This window comes from Euphorbia lathyris, chromosome 10 (assembly GCF_963576675.1).
Source record: "Euphorbia lathyris chromosome 10, ddEupLath1.1, whole genome shotgun sequence".
NCBI classification, from domain to species: Eukaryota; Viridiplantae; Streptophyta; class Magnoliopsida; order Malpighiales; family Euphorbiaceae; genus Euphorbia; species Euphorbia lathyris.
Genome location: NC_088919.1, coordinates 74,315,811 through 74,321,120, shown reverse-complemented (window position 1 = coordinate 74,321,120; position 5,310 = coordinate 74,315,811). Strand labels below are relative to the sequence as shown.

Below are 5,310 nucleotides of genomic sequence, written 5' to 3'. Positions count from 1 at the left end.
TTTAAATTTTCTTTTCCTTTTGTATGACTTTTCTATTTTCTTCTTTCATAATATTGGGTTGAAAGTTTGAGTTTGCTTTCCGTTAGGGATGGTAACGTGTACAATATACAAGGTAGGTACCCGGCACTATGCGACTCTAATGGGACTATTCGTACCCTTATAAAAGGGTATAAGACCGGTATGAGATTAAAACCATTACCCGTGACGGTTATGGGACGGGTATGGGAATACTCCAGGGAACCCGGTACCCGTTATAAATCTCTTATATATTAAAAAATATTATTGTTTTTTAGATGTAAGATGTTGGATTCAAACCTCGATCTTTTGTTCTTAACCATTGAGATGTAAAAGGCATACTCGTTAGGATAATGAAACGGATATACGAGTAATTAAAAATAAACGGTTAAGGATTTGAGATTGACACTATCCACAGGTATCCTACCCGTTGCCATCCCTATTTTCTATAAGTGTTAACCTAGAGTGGATGTCCTGATGCTTTCTTCTTTTCCTCTTCATTAAGCTTTTACTTAGAAAACCTATAATTATTGAGGGAGAACATGTTTAGCTAATGAGAAATTGAATTCTATTAAAACTATAATGATATTATATGAAGATTTTGTTCGGGTTAGGCTATATGTTTACTTTGTTTTTGACAAAGTAAGCCTTACTTTTTTTTTCCACCGTTGGATGGTGCTGAAATTTGACAAAGTAATCTCATCCAATGCTAGAAAAAACAAAGTAATATCATCCATGAAGATTTTGTTCTATTAACTACTAATTTTTGCTTTCAAAATTAAACTGAATTTAAATTAAAAACTTGATTAATTTTTAAAATCTAATCCACCCCAATTATTCCATTACTGGTTCATTGTGCTTTAATTTTTTCTTTCCAGAAATTTGCTTTTGTTCTTTTAATTAACTTTCTGGCATTCATAGTTCCAAAAAAAGGATAAAAAATCTCATGTAATCTCAACTTATTAACATTAACAAATATAATAATAACAAATAAAATCTTGTTTCTGGATATTGAAAATCCAAAAGAAATTATTCCAAAATTAGTCATTTAGCCTGCTATAAATTTGTGCCAATTCCATTGTCTATGTACAAGAAATTATACAACTTGAATATCATTAACAGATTAAAATGGTGAAGCCAGCACTGAAATCCCTCATTTTCATTTTATGCGTAGTTATATTGTGTTCATCTTCCCTTGCTCAAGGTATTTTTTAATTTATTTTATTTTTAGAAATTCAATATATATATATGTTGTGCAGATTTAGTGAAAGATAAATAAACCAGAAACCAAAACACAGAACTACGTGGTTCACAAACCTTATGTTGGCTAATCCACCCATAGAAGGAGAATAGCTTTTATTAAGGAGGCGGAAATCAGATTACGGATTAGGGTTTACGTGGTTCACAAACCCTAAACTGTAATCTGATTACCGCCTCCTTAATAAAAGCTATTCTCCTTCTGCCCGTGGACTAACCAAAATAACGTTGGTGAACCAACTAAATCTATGTTTTTGTTTCTGGTTTATATATCTTCCGCTAAATCCGTACAACAATATATATGTACAATTAACATATGCTTGTTGATTTGCGTAGAAATGAACAAGAAATGGTGCATGAAGCAAGAATCATTTCCTGGAAAATGTGAAGATGAACCTCAGGCATGTGTAAAGGACTTTACTAAAAAATACGGAGCAAGCAGTAAGCCAAAGGATTGCGTTTGCCAAACGGTCTCCAAAAAAGATATTAGAAACTATTATTTATATTCTCAGATTTTGTAAGTGTCAAATTGTTTGCAACTAATTCTAAATAGATGATAAGTGATTATATAAGACTAATAAATTAATAAATATTTTAACTTTTAGAGTATGATTGACATTTTCATGTAGCATGTGTTGTTGCTTGATATATTTATTCAATTATTTTCATTTCAAATTGATAAATTGATATCATTATTTAACCGAAAAAATAAGCCTGAAATTCTTGCAGATGGATACCAAAATTTGAACCAAATGTTGCTCTTACTGTTGAATAAGCCTTAAACTCTTCCAGATTGAGGGTAAATTACACCAGTGGCAACTGAACTTTATCCATTTTAACATTGTGGCCACTGAATTTCAATTTTAAGGGTATGGCCACTGAACTTTACACTTTCTAACACCAGTGGCCACTCAACGCCTCAAAATTACTGTTGACGGTCTCAAAATAAAAAATTCAAAGAGTTAATGATATTCGAAGGAACTTTAATTCTTGAAAATTTTCGTTGACCTAATTTTAAGCAAACAAACTTCGAATTATGGAAAGAATATGCTGTAGATTAAGTCAAAACTAACATGCAGATAGTATAATAATTTCAAGAACAATCGTCATGAACATAGCGTAATGTGTTAAATAAACCCCAAAACGAACCTTACCGAGATGAAGAATTAACGAGTTAGAAGACGATTCACCCGATTGAGAGAGATAAACCAAGCAGGAGAAGATGAATTGTGTTTAGAGCTTTTGCAGAGGTGGAGATCGAAGGAGAAGAGGAGTTCGAAAGACTGGGTTTAGGTTAAATTGGCCTTATATACCCGTTCTTTTTTAAGCGCGCAAAATAAAAGTTAGAGTTTTTGCTCCTCCGGTTTTTTAAGTTTTGGTTGCCGCTTTTTTTATTTTCGTACAACAATGACAGTCATTTATTCAAAGTGTCGTCTGATGTTTAAGTGACTTTTCCATCAAAATCGCGTTCTTTTGGGTTGATAGCATATTGTAACCGTAACGTCATCTGAGACGCGAGCGCATTTTTTATTTCGCCTTCCGATGACATAGATTTAAAATACTGTCACGAAACATATTTAGACGACATAAAAACAGATGTCTGTCATGTATATTGTGTCATGTTCAAGGGAAAATGGCATAGTGTGCATGTGATCAAGACTGAGTTGTTATATATAACTAGCAAAATAAAGCCTAAAATATAGAATAATTATATACCATGATAATTAGGGTTTCCTTTTTATAATGTTTCCTTATTAGACGGAAAAGGAATAAATTTGGGTAAATTTAGGTTAGAATTTGAGTCACCATTAGGGCAAGTGACTGGTTATTTAAGCTTAATAAGTATCAAATGGAAGAGCTAAGGCTGTGTGATGGGGTTAGAGTGCTTGTAGAGGAGAATGTCTCTCTTTAAAGAAAAATCGCTTCTTTAATCGAGAGAGAAGCAGAAAGTACAACTGCAATAACATGTTTAGAGAAACAAGTTAGACACTCATTAGAAATGTATTTTTGTAACTCTTTGCACTCCTCGTCTTTCTCAATGAGAAAGACTAGGAGTGGAAAGAGTTACAAAAATACACTTCTAGATGCGTGTTTAACTTATAGCTCTGAACATGTTAGTACACAACTTGTACATTCTGTTTCTGTATGGTTTAAAGAGGAGACTTTACTTTGAAGAGAGATATTCTGCTCTGCAAGCACTCCAACACCATAATGGAGCCTCTACTCTTCCAATCTATTAAAATCGCCCGAGTGATTTTATTAAGAAAAATTCAAAATTAAATGATTTTATCGACACAATTTGAAGTTGAGTGACAAGTTTTAGATAATAATGAAAGTTTAGTGACCAATAGTATATATATGTCGCCTGGACACCTCATAATATTGCAGTCACAACAAGGACAATGAATTGAACCACTTTTTGATCCGAATTCAATGGCAACGGCACTAAACTCACCAATGCTTCGTAGGAACTTATCGGAAGCTTGATTACAATACATCCAACTTCGATCCATACTAATTAACCACTAAAAACATAAAAAAAAAATTAGTTATGGATCACTCAAATAATAACACATATATATTTGAAATTTTTTTAGTAAGTTCGATTTAGCGAAAATTTTCTTCTAGATATGTTTGTTATATTTTAGGATAAATAATTTATTAGTGGTCTCATTTTTACTTAACACACTATCATGTCTTCTTATTTTGAAAAACACATTATAAAATTCCTATTTTTTTTGTCAGTATTAACCCTTTAGTCATTCTGTCCATTTTTCTTAGATTTTTAACCCAACATATCTTACATAAACACAAAAAATAACAGAGTAACATGACCATTTTGTATCTAATATAGCTGTCCTGAAAGCTAAGATATGTTCGGTTAAAAATCTAGAAAAACAAGTCAGAAGAACCAAATGGTTAATATAGACAAAAAATAGTGATCGTGTTTTTCAAAATAGGGATACAAAACAGTGTGTTAGGTAAAAAGATGCGGACTAATAAATTATTTACCTTATTTTATGTCCAATGATCTGGTTAATTGATTTGACTAATCTTATTGCTTTTCTTCCTATTTTTGCTTGCTTTTTATTTATTTATTTATGGGAGACCTGTTTTGAATCACACCATATCTTACCCTTCTCTATGTGTTGTGATATGGTAATTTGTTTTGAATCAAGAAAGGGTTTTGATGCTTGACAGTTGACGTTTCAGGTCTTCTAATGTCTCGAATTGCTGAAAAAGAGAGCTCAAAGCAGAGGCGAATACAGGATTACTCGGTCGGGGGACCGATTTTACACGTGTGTTTGTAATTTTATTTTTTGCTACATCGAACTTGCTGATTTTTTATATATATATGTTTGTTATAATTTGAGTGGTCAATAACCAATTTTTAAGTATTAATGTACAATTTCTCAAAATTAAGCTAGATTTCGTTAGATTCCTAACATGCAAAAAAAATTTGGATTTAGGAAGGGTCGAACACGTAAAAAAATTAAAATTTTTGATTTGAAAGGGCTTACCAAGCCAAAAAAAAATTATAATTTGGATTTAAGGAGGAGCTAACAGGAAAAAAAATTTAGAAATTTGGATTTAGGGAGGCCTAACAGGTCAAAACAAATTAGAAATTTGAATTTAGAGAGATCTAGTAGGCAAAAAAAATTAGAAATTTGGATTTAGGTACCTAATAAGTCCAAAATATTAAAATTTTAAATTTTGGACAAGCCTAACACTTAATAGGGCATTTTGAGGACTAATTCAACACCCGATAATTTTTTTGAGATAGGTGGGCCTAAATTATCCAGGGTCAAAAGTGTTCCGACGGCAGCAAGTGCCTGGGTCCCAGGCACCCTATCTATGCCCCTGGCTCAAAGGAAAAACTTAGAATGGTTAAGTGAGAATCTGAGTCACGATTAGGGAAATAGAAGAGTGAGTGGCATTGGAAAAAAAGTTGAACAACAGGGCAAGGGACTGGTTATTTAAGCTTAATAAGTATCAAATGAAAGAGCAAAGGCTCTGTGATCGGGTTAGAGTGCTTGT

At 32.3% G+C, this 5,310-nt stretch overlaps 1 long non-coding RNA gene across 1 annotated transcript; it reads left to right on the top strand.

Annotated features, from left to right (window-relative positions):
* The first annotated feature begins 1,119 nt into the window (after positions 1 to 1,119).
* On the top strand, positions 1,120 to 1,876 carry LOC136208515 (uncharacterized). The gene is made up of 2 exons (XR_010677189.1): positions 1,120 to 1,219; positions 1,609 to 1,876. It is a non-coding gene; the product is annotated as an uncharacterized lncRNA (long non-coding RNA).
* The last annotated feature ends 3,434 nt before the right edge of the window (positions 1,877 to 5,310 follow it).